The following is a 15,411-nucleotide window of genomic DNA, read 5'->3' as shown; positions in this document are numbered from 1 at the left end:
GGCAGAGCAACGGGCGCTGAGCAGACTCCTGTCAATCATGGAGAATCCACTGCATCCACTGAACAGGATCATCTCCAGACAGAGGAGCAGCTTCAGAGACAGACTGCTGTCACCGTCCTGCTCCACTAACAGACTGAGGAGATCGTTCCTCCACCACACTATGCAACTCTTCAATTCCACCCGGGGGGGTAAACGTTAACATTATATAAAGTTATTGTCTGTTATACCTGCATTGTTATCACTCTTTAATTTAATATTGTTTTTTGTATCAGTATGCTGCTGCTGGAGTATGGGAATTTCCCCTTGGGATTAATAAAGTATCTATCTATCTATCTATCTATCTATCTATCTATCTATCTATCTATCTATCTATCTATCTATCTATCTATCTATCTATCTATCTATCTATCTATCTATCTATCTATTATATAGTGCCTTTCTTATCTATCTATTATATAATGACTTTTTAGTCTATCTATCTATTATATAGTGCCTTTCCTATCTCTCTATCTATCTATTATATAATGACTTTCTGGTCTATCTATCTATTATATAGTGCCTTTCCTATCTATCTATCTATCTATCTATCTATCTATCTATCTATCTATCTATCTATCTATCTATCTATCTATCTATCTATCTATCTATCTATCTATTATATAGTGCCTTTCCTATCTATCTATTATATAATGACTTTCTAGTCTATCTATTATATAGTGCCTTTCCTATCTATCTATTATATAGTGCCTTTCCTATCTCTCTATCTATCTATTATATAATGACTTTCTGGTCTATCTATCTATTATATAGTGCCTTTCCTATCTATCTATCTATCTATCTATCTATCTATCTATCTATCTATCTATCTATCTATCTATCTATCTATCTATCTATCTATCTATTATATAGTGCCTTTCCTATCTATCTATTATATAATGACTTTCTAGTCTATCTATTATATAGTGCCTTTCCTATCTATCTATTATATAGTGCCTTTCCTATCTCTCTATCTATCTATTATATAATGACTTTCTGGTCTATCTATCTATTATATAGTGCCTTTCCTATCTATCTATCTATCTATCTATCTATCTATCTATCTATCTATCTATCTATCTATCTATCTATCTATCTATCTATCTATCTATCTATCGTATTGCCAGACTGAATACTCTCAAATTACAGAGTGGCAACACACTGAAAAAGCTATGTTAAGACAGTTCTGTTTCATGGATTTTAGATCCTATCCTGTATATATTTAAGTAACCACATTGTGTGTGAGTGAGATTGAGAGAGGAATGAGTGAAATGTTTTCAGAAATTATTAAGCCAATTTGTGTACAATAAAATTGTTTCTTTTTGTCATTGAGTGGATCATTTCACTGTTAAAAGAAAGACTAGACTGCCAGTTGCAGTCTTACTATTTTGACTTTCAGACGTTGGTCAAGTTTTCCTCTCAATAATGGGTTGTATTAAGTTCCATGCATATTACGTCACAATTTGTGTTTAGCGGCCATTTTACCAGGGGATGTCGAAGATGTACGTCGCTCAGTTAGACGCAGACAGTTCAATGCGGTATTACTAGTAAAGTCTAATCACAGACAAGAATGACAAAAATAAAATTCACCTTTCTCTTTTTGGACTCACTAGCTGTAGGGCATTGATTCCTTCTCTTTTGCAGAATACATTGGTTGACTACTAAGTATTGCTGTTTGTGACTCATCAGCATAGCCTAGTTTTAAGTTAGGAACCCAGTCAGTGTTAACTTCATCGTTCATATATATGCTGGTGCTCATGTCAAAAAAGATGCTTTGCTGGGTTACAAGAGAATTTGCTGATTTGGAATTGAAAGCAAATACTTCATATTTAATTAAAAGAAACCCTTTCGATAATACAAATAATCTTTTCAAAATGGATTTACTTAAAGATAAAAACTCACTATGGAGTACAGGATGTTTTTGAGATTTCATCATTACTTATGTCACTTTTATATCCCTATTTTGGATATAACTGTAGACCAGATAGCAGCTATTGATGCTGTCAGTAATCACCATCACAATTTTTTTACTTACCATAGCATTCCCGAAAATAAACTGCAGTTTGAAATATATTTACTGCATTTATAAAAGTAAATTTGTGTGGATCTAACCTACCTGGAAGGAAATGCTCAGAACACACAACGTTCCACCACCCGACAGTATGGTCATTCAAGTTTTTCCGATTGATGGCTTTTAGCCAAGCTTTCCGTCGCCTTTCCGTTACTTCTTCGGTTTCTTTTCCTTGATTTTTACAACCCGAAGGTATACAAAAGAAACGTAGCTTGGGGTTTTTCTTGCTGCTGTTACTACAGCCAAACACACAACAGTCGATAGTCACGGTCGTCCAATTCGTTCCCCGGTAAAATGGTCGCTGCCTAGTTTTCATTTATGCGTGCTTTGATAATGACGTCAGCTTAATACAACCCATTACCAGGGCCGGATTTTCCTATAGGCTAACTAGGCTTCCGCCTAGGGCCTCAAGATCAAGAGGGGCCTACATTCAAATTGTTAGCAAAATTAAAATTACACTATTCTAAAAACAGTGAACTCTAAAACACTGAACCGAAAATAAGGAGAAATTCTACGCATATGACTAATAAACAAACATAAAAATGTATTGGTTAATCACAGTAATGATGTATTTTATTATCTCTCATGTAATTTACAAACTTAAAAATGGAAGGTGAAAGGGCCTCATAAGTGGAATACCCTAGGGCCTCTTTTCATATAAATCCGGCCCTGCCCATTACCATTATTAGTGTATAAATTGATATAAATAATTGCATTTAAACGATTTGCCAAAATCTGTTGCATGTAAACGATACTGTTTTAAACGTTATTGTTTTTTCATCAGAAAACCCGGTTTCCACGTCTACCTGTATTAGTTTAAATGGCACTTTTGCCACTCGCAATATGGCGGACGCGCTGACGTATCGTGTCGATCGGGCAACACAGTGAATGGGCGTCTACCTATATATGTCTGTCTATAACTGCGGTGACGTATGGTGCTGTGGCTCTGCAAGTGGATATTATTGGGGCTGTATCCGTACCGGTGTTCACGGCGAAAACTAAGAGCGCTGACATCTTGAAAGCGAAGTAAAAGAAATCAGATAAACCTGAAACGAAAATTTTGAAAAAAATTTCACTGCCCCCCAATTCAATGGTGACTGGGAGCTTTATATAAGTTACTAGGCAGGCGTTACTAAAAGAACAACCTGCTGATGGCGCTCTACAGCAGCACGCGCTTAATAAGGCGGATTTTCCATTGCGCGTTTTGTAGGAGTGGACGACACACTGCTGAGGTCATGTTTTATCAGTAGTTGCTGTTTGACTGCTGCTCATCCTGGCTTTTAAAAATTGTGTCAGCGCCTTGAGGGCTAGCGGCGAGTCATACCGCTCGGCAGATTGTTCTCGAGTATTTTTATTCTATGGAGTCATTACAAGAGAGGCAGATCAGACGGCAAAAGTAGCGGATTAAGTCATGACGCGTCATACAGTAGACCGAGTGCATATACCGGAGCAGTACAGTGTGAGAATTTACTCTGAAAGGGACGACGCTAGTCTAAAATTGGACACACGCGCACCCTTTCAAAGTAGAGTCACCAAATCAATCTCACATAGCATGTAAACAAAGAGATCTGCGTTAATTTGGAGCCAACGGGTGAATCCCTCAGAAAAATTCCTCCCCAAAGAGGAAATGAGCCAGTGTTCGCCAGTCACCTGATCGAGACTAGCGTTAAATCAAACCAATTTGAAAATAGATGATATTCTTCTCCAAAGAAAGTTCGGCAGAATTATCGTTTCAAATAATTTCAAAAATGCATTTTTATTAAACTAAAAAGCAAATTTTAGAGATTTAAATAGTAAATGACGAATTTTAAGGGCGGCACGGTGGCGCAGTGGGTAGCGCTGCTGCATCGCAGTTGGGAGACCTGGGTTCGTCTCCCGCGTCCTCCCTGCGTGGAGTTTGCATGTTCTCCCCGTGTCTGCGTGGGTTTCCTCCCACAGTCCAAAGACATGCAGGTTAGGTGGATTGGCGATCCTAAATTGGCCTTGGTGTTTGTGTGTGTCCTGCGGTGGGTTGGCACCCTGCTCGGGATTGGTTCCTGCCTTGTGCCCTGTGTTGGCTGGGATTGGCTCCAGCAGACCCCCGTGACCCTGTGTTCGGATTCAGCGGGTTGGAAAATGGATGGATGGATGGTGAATTGGGGGTGTCTGTCCTGACTGCAATGGGCGTAAAGGTGGTACCATTTCTGGGCGGAATGCCAGTCCATCGTAGGAGGCAACTACATTGACCAACAAGCATATAAACAGATGTATGAATGTGCAAGACGTGCCACAGAAAATCCACACGAACTCGAAAAGAAGAATACAGATTCCATACTGGCACCGACCAAATCGAACCCAGATTCTTGTGCCGTCGAGACAGGAGTATCAACGGCGGTGCCAACAGGCCTTTCTTTTTAAGTCTGAACAAAAAATCAAATGTCATTCTTTAAATCATTAGAACTGAAATACGTAACATAACCATCTCAATATAGCTGGTGACCTATAGGCGCAGGGCTGGCTCTAAAATTTAAGCGAACTAGGCGGTCACCTAGGGAGGGAAAATTTGGAGAAGACGTTTTTTAAACAATACGAACACTGTACTATACCTGATATTGTTTGATATTACTTTGGCAAATAGCGACGTTTGATTTTAACGCCTGACGACACAATCCAACAATAACAAGGACATCAATAATAACAATGATGGTATAAATAGTAATTCTCAAACTACAGCATAGAAGACGATGCGGCAAAATAAAATTGCACGATGAAAACGGCAGCAGCTCTTGCATGAAGGCTGATTTCATTCAAACCATAAACATCACCCAAATGGTCTAACATAAAAACATGCGTTTCAAGATGGCAAATATTGTTCCCTGTTGCCCACCACAGTCACTCTATGCCATTCTCTCTTGACACGCTAAAAAAGTTTTCCATAGTCCGCCCCTCAATGAAAAAAAACTATCTGAAGTCGTACATGGATTGGACAGTTATTTTGCAATATTTGCATACAGGAGCATACAGTAAAACGGAATCCTGGGTAAATATTTTAAGATCATAATTGTAATTCAATTTGTATTTGATTTTTTGTGAGTGTATTAGGTTTTCAATTATTTTACTAATTTAAACATTTGTATGTGAAGAAGCTGATTTTTTAGGAGTGTAACTAAACTGTCAGCATCATCATAAAATACTTGTCTGAGTCGTGCTTTAAATATAGACCTATAGTTTAATATTACAGTGTAAATGTTATGCGTGCCATACCTTTAACTTTAGAGAAATAATAAAGAAATAATTCACAAGCTTGCTAATACAACCATTTCCCACGTGTTTTCTTAAATGTCACCTGTCAAGACCGTTTTTTTTTTTTGTTTCCGAGACAGACGTTCCTATAAGAAATCAAACGTCCCCTCAATATTCGCAAACTGTAAATTCACGGTTTTGTTTTCAACCCGTTCATATTTCTCTCTCCGGTCTCGTGTAAAAACACAAATGCTGGGCCGGCCTTGGTGCAAAGCGTAGACGTCGCTATTTTATTTAAAAGAGCATATTAACGCTTGGAGCAACATGGTGGCGCAGCAGATGGAGTCTGCGTGGAGTTTGTACGTTCTCGGTCAAGCTGTTAAAAAGTTTGCAGATAATTCTGGTTCCATAAACAGGTCACACGTGCCTGTGAGGCTCTCACCTCCAACCTTGGGACCTGAATTCAGCTTCCGCTTCGCTCACCGTCGAGTACACGTTTCTAACGAGTTTCCTTCCAAGTCCTAATAACTTGTGAGTACATCCTATGCACCCTGTGTTGGACTGGCGTCCCGTCTAGCGTTTGGTTCCCACCCTGTGCCCTCCTTTTGCTATTAAATAAATACATCCCGTTAATTTGTAACAAATAATATTAATAGCTGGAGATAGGTGGACGCAGCTTTTCAAACTCTTCACATACAGTACATTGACATTATTGCTTAAAACGTGCAGTTTTGGACCACTTTCAACATAATCTAGAATTTCAACGGCACTTATGCTGAGAGGGCCGAGCTTTTTTCTTTGCTGCAGATAAATTAGACATTTTTTTTTCCCGGTATTTTTTCACACACATTATACAATGGCCTGTAATCTTGCCGTTCAGTAACTCACAGAACGTGGCGTTCTTTAAAAGCCATCGTTTCTCACTTTTCATTCTCTTGAGGCGCCGCGCTCGCCGAATGCCAAAGCGCAAAAAAAAAAAAATGGGAGCTGCGCCCGCCTCTGCCTTGCGTGGATGTCACCTTCATTTCACAATGCGGCGGTCCGCCCGTCCGTCCGTCCGTCCGCGTCCCTCCTCAAGACCCCAAAGTGTAAAGGAAGCGCCGGGACACTGACCGGAATCGGGAGTGCTGCGTGGGCTGCGGTCCGCGCCGTCTGGCTGCTCTTCGGAGGGGAGATGGGGGGTGCCTTGTCACTGATCTGGTCCACGGAAGAGTGTCTCCAGCAGGGACGGCCGCCCAATGCTGCCGTGCTACTTACTTGTTGACGGCAGCAGTCCCCCCCTCACCTAAACCTCTCTAAGTTGCTGGCAGAGTAACGTGTGTCTCTGTTTCATAGACAGTGATCCAAGATGACCCCCTCTCTCTCTCTCTTCTCACTGTCAACTGAGACCCCCCGCCCCCCATGAGGACTAGGGAATCCTCCATTAACTTCTACCATCAACCCCCCCATGCCTGTAACTCCACATTTGTGACAAGTGGCTGAGGTCCTGCAACAGGTGCTGTCAGATCCAACCCCCCACTCCCCTTGGTAAGTGGCTTTTACACACATACCCATGCAGAGTCTGGCATGAGGGCACCAAAGCAACAGGGCAAATGAGGAAAAAGACAGTGGAAGAATAAGAAACAGAATGGAGAAGAGGAGAAGTGGAGGGCGTGAGGCGCATGGGGTCAGGTCTGCACTGCAGATGGAAGGAGAGGAGGGGGTGTGTGATGGGGGGGGGGGATTGGGGGGGTGGGGGGTGACATTTACCAGAAGGAAGGTCGATGCAGGTACAACTTTTTATTCAGCCACTAGATCAGAGCTTACTGTGGATAATGTGGATCTAATCTTTAGATTTCATACTTTCATCACATAGCCATACAAACAGGACATAAAGTAGGACTGCATATGACACAATATTTCAATAATGCAAAGCAAACCACAGGCAAATACTGAGATTTGTCATAACCAAAAAGAGGAAAAGGAAGAACCATTTGGTCTGCATGATCGTTCTGAACCAGCGTGCTGGGTTTGGTGTGAGCGTGAACGGAGTGAGTGAGCTTCTGTGTAAACGGAGCATTTTACTCTATAAATACACGTAATAACTAGGAGTGCTTCACAAAACATAAAAAGATCAGCACACAGCAGAAGATGACCGTCGTGCAAATACAACGGAGAAAGGCAGAGGCATCTCACCAGGCTTTTCCAGGAAAGAAACTGAACGCCGTTCATCAGTCAGTCTGAGTCGTCCGGAGTTGTAATTTTGGATGCAGGGGAAAGCTAGTAGTGCTGGTTATGGAGTCCATCAGTGCAGTACCGCCGCTCCCTATACGCAGAGTACGCAGTCTGCGTAGGGCACCAACTCCCAGGGGGGCACCATCCCAGCTGCTCAAAATAATCGTTTTTATATATTATAATAATAAATTAATATTAATAATATACATATACAAATAAACAAAAATATAAACGTATATATTGCATTTTACGGTGAACGCAGAGTAGACTAAGCACACGTGATGACGCGCGCGCCCTCTGTTACGGCTGCCTAACTAATATTTGGGGGAGGGGGCACAAAAGTAAATTTCTGCTTAGGGCACCCATTTGGCCAGCAGCGGCCCTGCATCAGTGTAACCTTCATCAGCAGAGACCCCATCCATTACAGTCCTTTTAATTGCATACAGAGAATATGTGATAAAAAACGGAATGCCTTTCAAAAAGAGTTCTGTTACGAGAAAGTTTACAAAGCACGTAACATTAATGTAGACTCTCAGAAGAGAGTCCAGCTATGGAGGAGGTGCTTGGAACAATATACAGCTATTAATAGTTATTTTAAATAGCACCTTACTCACCAAATCATTACGATTTACAAGACACAGCACAAGATAATAAAGTGTAATAAATCATCATTGTAATCCAACACAGTTTACAATTATTGAAATAAGAAATGCTTAAAGCTCCAAGAGCGCAGGGAAAATAGGTCTGTCTGTAATGGCTTGTTACAGCGGTGTAGCATTACAAGTAGCTCATAATCTACACGTAGGTAAGTGGTTAGTTAGTAAGGGAAGATAAATGTCAGCTTACCCTCTGTGCCAGACGTGTGTAGGTTCATAGGGATATTATACGGGGTTCTACGGAAGTCGAGAGAGGACGTGCGATATCACTGCTCTTTTAATTGCTTTCCTGAGATAACTTTAGATAACTGAGATCATTTTATCGAGCTCTCAAGATAACAAAAAATTTGTTTTCTTGACATAATGGAATCATTTTATTGAGATCTTGAGAAAATGAAATTTCTAATCAACATCACATTTCGTTAAAATGTAAATAAAAGACATGCAAATGTGGTGTCAGCTAACCCAAGACATGGATATTTGATGCCAGGCAGCAATCAGACTCAGGTTTCTGAGAAGTACTTCATATTCCAAAGACAATATTGATTATTATAACTTGAGGGTAAGTGATGGTTTACAGCTTCCTTATTAAGTAAATGTTAAAATATGCACGTAATGTAATATCAATAGTGTTTAACCACAAGATGTGATTGGAGATTGAGGAATGCTATGGGCAATACCTAGCCATTCCTTATTCTTCTATATGGCACCTTTCAAAAGGAGTGCTGTCATTAAACAGTGTTCAAAATAAAGTACTGTCTATCTATCATTATTATATAGTGCCTTTCACATCTATCTATCTATCTATCATTATTATATAGTGCCTTTCACATCTATCTATCTATCTATCTATCTATCTATCTATCTATCTATCTATCTATCTATCTATCTATCTATCATTATTATATAGTGTCTTTCACATCTATCTATCTATCTATCTATCTATCTATCTATCTATCTATCTATCTATCTATCTATCTATCTATCTATCATTATTATATAGTGCCTTCAACATCTATCTATCTATCTATCTATCTATCTATCTATCTATCTATCTATCTATCTATCTATCATTATTATATAGTGCCTTTCACATCTATCTATCTATCTATCTTTCTATCTATCTATCTATCATTATTATATAGTGCCTTTCATATATATCTATCTATCTATTATATAGTGCCTTTCATATCTATCTATTATATAGTGCCTTTCATATCTATCTATCTATCTATCTATCTATCTATCTATCTATCTATCTATCTATCTATCTATCTATTATATAGTGCCTTTCATATCTATCTATCTAATGACACTGTTATATTGAGAAATTGTTATTTATATTGATGTGTTCATGTCTTCTGTTTATTGTGCAAAATAAAGTTTATATTAAAAAAAAATATCTATCTATCTATCTATCTATCTATCTATCTATCTATCTATCTATCTATCTATCTATCTATCTATCTATCTATCTATCTATCATTATTATATAGTGCCTTTCACATCTATCTATCTATCTATCTTTCTATCTATCTATCTATCATTATTATATAGTGCCTTTCATATATATCTATCTATCTATTATATAGTGCCTTTCATATCTATCTATCTATCTATCTATCTATCTATCTATCTATCTATCTATCTATCTATCTATCTATTAAAAGGCATGCAGGAACAGAACACAGTCATGTAGATTAAACAGTAATTCAGAATCAATTTAAATAATAAACATCACAGATACTTTTTCACCTGGGCTTTTCGCCGAGTACAGTGGAATCTGGGTGTCTGTCTGTTAGTTTTATCTTCACCAGCAGAGGGGACACAGCAGGCGCCATCCTTCAGTTGCTAAAAGGAAACTCCATGATGGATAACACATACAGTAACAGTGAATGGCCTAATTCACTCCAGAGTCTGGACTGGACTGGACAGTGCATATTCATTTTAATTTTTATATAGTGCATTTTCAAGAAACAGAAAGTTATTTTTTTGTATTATGCGTCTGTTTTTGACCCAGTATAGTGGAACAGGAAATGTTAACCTGATGAGTGCTGGATAGCTTTTTGTCACCACTGAGCTAAGACTCCATGCATGGGTTGCCTACAGTGGTAAATGTGTACTCATTAATATTTATTTTCTATGGCACCTTTCAGTGTCATAAACTGCTTTTTAAAGATAACAAGGAAATATGAGTGTCAGTCAGTCAGTCAGTCATTTTCTAAGCCACTATATCCCAACTACAGGGTCACGGGGGGTCTGCTGGAACCAATCCCAGCCAACACAGGGTGCCAGCCCACCGCAGGGCACACACACACACACGGGACAATTTAGGATCGCCAATGCACCTAACCTGCATGTCTTTGGACTGTGGGAGGAAACCCACGCAGACACAGAGAGAACATGCAAACTCCATGCCAGGATGACACAGGAAGCGAACCCAGGTCTTCTTACTGCCAGGCAGCATTGCTACCACTGCACCATCGTGCCACCCGGAAATATGAATGTAATAAATAAACAAAAACAAAAAAACAAACAATATGGGGGCATATCATAGAAAACAGGGAAGCAGAAGATGCTTTGGTACTTTTGGTGCTTCTAAACCAGTATACTGGAAGGAGAGGACTGCCATTCTGACCTTTATCAAGAGGAAGAGAGGCTGGCACACTGGGTGTTTTTCCTTACACACTGAGAAAAATGTCAGGTATGAAGGTCCTATTATGGAAAATGCATATTGTTTAACAATTATTTAACCCTCCATATTGATGAAATAATACACTGATCAGCCACAATATTTAAACCACCTCCCTGATCTTGTGTAGTTCCCCCTGTGCTGACCTGACGAGGCATGGGCTCCACAAGACCTCTAAAGGTGCCCTGTGGTCTCTGCACCAAGACGTTAGCAGCAGATCGTTTAAGTCTTGTACGTTGTGAGGTGGTACCTCCATGGACCAGACTTGGTTTTCCAGCACAGCAAAGTTCTTGATTGGATTGAGATCTGGGGACTTTTGGAGGCCAAGTCAACACCTTGAACTTTTTGTCATGTCCGCCATACCATTTTTGAACAATTTGTGCAGTGTCCTGCTAAAAAAGGCCGCTGTCATCAGGGAATGCTGTTATCATGAAGGGCTGTACTGTATGTGGTCCTCAGCCATCTTAATGTAAGTGATACGTGTCAAAGTCCCAAGGTTTCTCAGCAGTTGCCCAGAGCATCACACTGTCTCAACCGGCTTGCCTTCTTCCCATCCTGCATCCTTCTGCCATCTCTTCTCCAGGTGAACGACACACACACACCCAACCGTCCACAAGATCTAAAAGTAAACAGGATTCATCGGAGCAGGCCACCTTCTTCCACTGCGCCAACGCTCATATGATGGTGGTGGTGGACAGTGGTCAATATAGGCACTCTGACCGGTCTGCAGCATCTCACAGGCCCAGGCCCAGCAAAGTGTAATGCCCTGTGTGTTCTGACACCTTTTTTCTCTCATGGCCAGCATTAGGTTTCTCAGCAATTTGCACTCCAGTAGCTATTCTGGTTAATCAGACCAGACAGGGTAGCCTTTGCACCTCACATGCATTAATAAGCCTTGGGCGCCCATGGCCCTGTCACTGGTTCACCAGTTGTCCTTCCTTGAACAACTCTTGGAAGGTACTAACCACAGCATTCTGGGAACACCCTATGAGATTTGCCGTTTTGGGGATGCTCTGACCCAGTGAGTCTGGCCATCACAATTTGTCCCTTGTCAGAGTTGCTCAGATTGTTACGCTTGGCCATTTTTCCGGCTGCCAACGTGTCCCCTTCAAGAACTGACTGTTCTCTTGCTGCCTAATACATCCCACCCTTCGACAGGTGTCACTGTAAGGAGAAAATCAAAGTTATTCACATCACGGGTCAGTGGTTTGAATTTTGTGGCTGATCAGTGTACAGTACTGTTACAAGGCACTTTACAAAGATTATCCATATTACTAACCGAGAATGATAAACCGGATGTGGACGCAGGTACATGGCATGCCCATGGACGCAGGAGACATAGTGCGCAGGCGCTGACAGCGAGCGAAGTCTGATCCACCGAGAACGAAGGAGTCACAGCTCAATAATGAAGGAGCTCAACTGAGCACAGACAATATGGAACCCTAACCGTCCACACTACACAGCATAGTCAAACCCGACCCGACATAGTACGGAAGGTGCATGCGCCTACAATGCGCGTCTAACACACCGCAGGCAGACCCCCGAGATGGTACAGACGCCCCAGAGATACGGACTCCACAGCATATGTGAATCCCATTACAGTAATACAATAATATGAGTACTCACAGACAAAACAAACACAACAGGCTTCGGCGTCCCGCCCCACAATCAAACCGGAGAGAGTACGGCGTCCCCAGACGTCCACAAAACACAGCATAGTCAAACCCGAGATAGTATGGAGGGTGCATGCGCCTACAACGACTACCACATGAAACACACACACGGCACCGGAGGTATAATATTAGCTCAACTAACGTACATAAGTGCCTACAACGCGTCACGGCTCAAAAACAAAGGAGCTCAACTAACGTAAATAAGAAATGAAGCAACGCGTCCATAGGTAACACAAAAAAGAGGATTCAGCCCCCCGCCCCAGAGTGAAACGGGAAAAAAGTACGGAGTCCAACAAAGGTCCACCATACACAGCATAATAGTACGGAAGGCGCGAGTTAGTACGACAGCCGAAGGCGCCTACAACGCGTAATAAGAATAAACAAACGCTCCGTTTTAAGCGTACGTCATCCTCACACGTCCAAACTGTAATAAGAATAAACAAACGCTCCGTATTGAACGTACGTCATCCTCACATGTCCAAACTGTAATAAGAATAAACGAACGCTCCGTATTGAACGTACGTCATCCTCACATGTCCAAACTGTAATAAGAATAAACAAACGCTCCGTTTTAAGTGTACGTCATCCTCACACGTCCAAACTGTAATAAGAATAAACGAACGCTCCGTATTGAACGTACGTCATCCTCACATGTCCAAACTGTAATAAGAATAAACAAACGCTCCGTTTTAAGTGTACGTCATCCTCACACGTCCAAACTGTAATAAGAATAAACGAACGCTCCGTTTTGAACGTACGTCATCCTCACATGTCCAAACTGTAATAAGAATAAACGAACACTCCGTATTGAACGTACGTCATCCTCACATGTCCAAACTGTAATAAGAATAAACAAACGCTCCGTTTTAAGCGTACGTCATCCTCACACGTCCAAACTGTAATAAGAATAAACGAATGCTCCGTATTGAACGTACGTCATCCTCACATGTCCAAACTGTAATAAGAATAAACAAACGCTCCGTTTTAAGTGTACGTCATCCTCACACGTCCAAACTGTAATAAGAATAAACGAACGCTCCGTATTGAACGTACGTCATCCTCACACGTCCAAACTATACAGCATAAGTGAATCACATTACAGTGATGCATTATTAAGAGTACAACCACAGAAAACGCTCCGTATTAACAGTAAGTGCAATTATTCATATTACTAACGGTAAACAACGGAGAACTAATGGAGTCAAACTCATTCAAGGACAACACACCATCTTTACTACAAATGTTGTTCATGAAGACATATTCCAATAAATCTTTGTAATGTGCCATGCTATGGGTTCTTTACTTCCTATGTGCGTCATCTACACCTTTACACTCTGATCTATCTCATACATACATATATTTCAGGATACCCAACACCAGGGGTTGGCGAGCGAAGTAAGCAGGGGGCGGAACCCCCTAGTAATTTAATAAATCAGAAGAAGACGACATGTGAACATCATTAGACAGCTGAAAGACGCCGTGTTTTCTTCCTTTTTTGTGATTTTACAACCAGGGTGGACCTGTTAGTATGATGTTTACAAGCAAGGTCTGGGACACTGAGGGCCAATTGCTGACAATGCATGTGAATGAACCTTTCTTCTACAGTATATAGTGTCTTTCACAGAGAGCACCTGCCAGAATGTGCTTTACAAAGCAACACAAGGCCCCTCATACAGTATACAATAAATTCATTTTTAGCGGTTTTGATCATATATGTTGGAAAGGATTTGGGCAGGTGGTCTGTCAGTATGGCCTTCACCAGCTGGAGGTGGTGCTGTAGGAGCTTTTCTTCAGTCAAAGAGGTGAGACTCCAGGTATGAAGCTTCTGCTGAGGAATAGGCCTTTTATTTTATATAGCGCCATTCACAGAGAGCTCTCTTGTAAAATGCTTTAAATAAAAAACATTTTAAATAATTCAAATATACTGCTAACAAATGAAAGGAACCCTTTTTAATGAGAGTATAGCATCCAGTCAATGAACTTTCTGGGCTATTGATCTGCTCAGGGAAGTAGCAGAGGGGCTTGTTCATCAGTTTCAGCTGCTTTGGTGCACTAGAGGGGCAAAAATGAGAGAGACGACCCCCAAAACAGAAATGAATGGTTTAACAGGTGGAGGCCACTGACATTTTTCCACCCTCATCTGTTTTGTCACTCGTTTTGCATTTGGCTACGGTCAGTGTCACTACTACTGGTAGCATGAGGCCATACCTGGACCCTACAGAGCTGGCACAGGTAGTCCAACTTCTCCAGGATGGCACATCAATACATGCCTCCCATCACCAGAAGGTTTGCTGTGTCTCCCAGCACATTCTCAAGGGCATGGAGGAGATTTCAGGAGACAGGCAGTTACTCTAGGAGAGCTGGACAGGGCCCCTCGTAGAAGGTCCTTAACCCATCAGCTGGACCCACCGGTATCTGCTCCTTTGGTGAAGGAAGAACAAGATGAGCACTGGGAGAGCCTACAAAATGACCTCCAGCAGGCAGGCCACTGGTGTGAATGTCTCTGACCAAACAAACAGAAGCAGACTTCATGAGGGTGGCCTGAGGGCCCAACGTCCTCTAGTGGGCCCTGTGCTCACTGCTCACCCGGCAAGGTGGAGCTCAATTGGCATTTGCCATTGAATACCAGAATTGGCAGGTCCACCACAGGCGCCCTGTGCGTTTCACAGATGAGAGCAGGTTCACCCTGAGCACATGTGACAGACGTGAAAGGGTCTGGAGAAGTCGTGGAGAATGTTAGGCTGCCTGTAACCATCATTCAGCATGACCGGTTTGGTGTTTTGGTCAGTGAGGGTCTGGGGAGGCATATCCATGGAGGTACACACAGACCTCTACAAGATAGACAAC

The 15,411-nt window shown here is 41.4% G+C and overlaps 1 protein-coding gene across 1 annotated transcript in view; it reads right to left on the bottom strand.

Annotated features, from left to right (window-relative positions):
• Positions 1-6,604, bottom strand: part of si:dkeyp-69b9.3 (myocardin-related transcription factor A) — a 42,392-nt gene extending 35,788 nt beyond the window's left edge. Inside the window, exon 1 of the mRNA XM_051919815.1 lies at positions 6,443-6,604. The gene's annotated coding sequence lies outside the window, so the exon portion shown is untranslated. The remainder of the gene's footprint in view (positions 1-6,442) is intronic.
• Positions 6,605-15,411: the final 8,807 nt, after the last annotated feature.

Source organism: Erpetoichthys calabaricus, chromosome 16, assembly GCF_900747795.2.
Source record: "Erpetoichthys calabaricus chromosome 16, fErpCal1.3, whole genome shotgun sequence".
NCBI lineage: Eukaryota > Metazoa > Chordata > Cladistia > Polypteriformes > Polypteridae > Erpetoichthys > Erpetoichthys calabaricus.
Note: the sequence above shows the minus strand (reverse complement) of the source record. Positions and strands in the feature narration are given on the sequence as shown.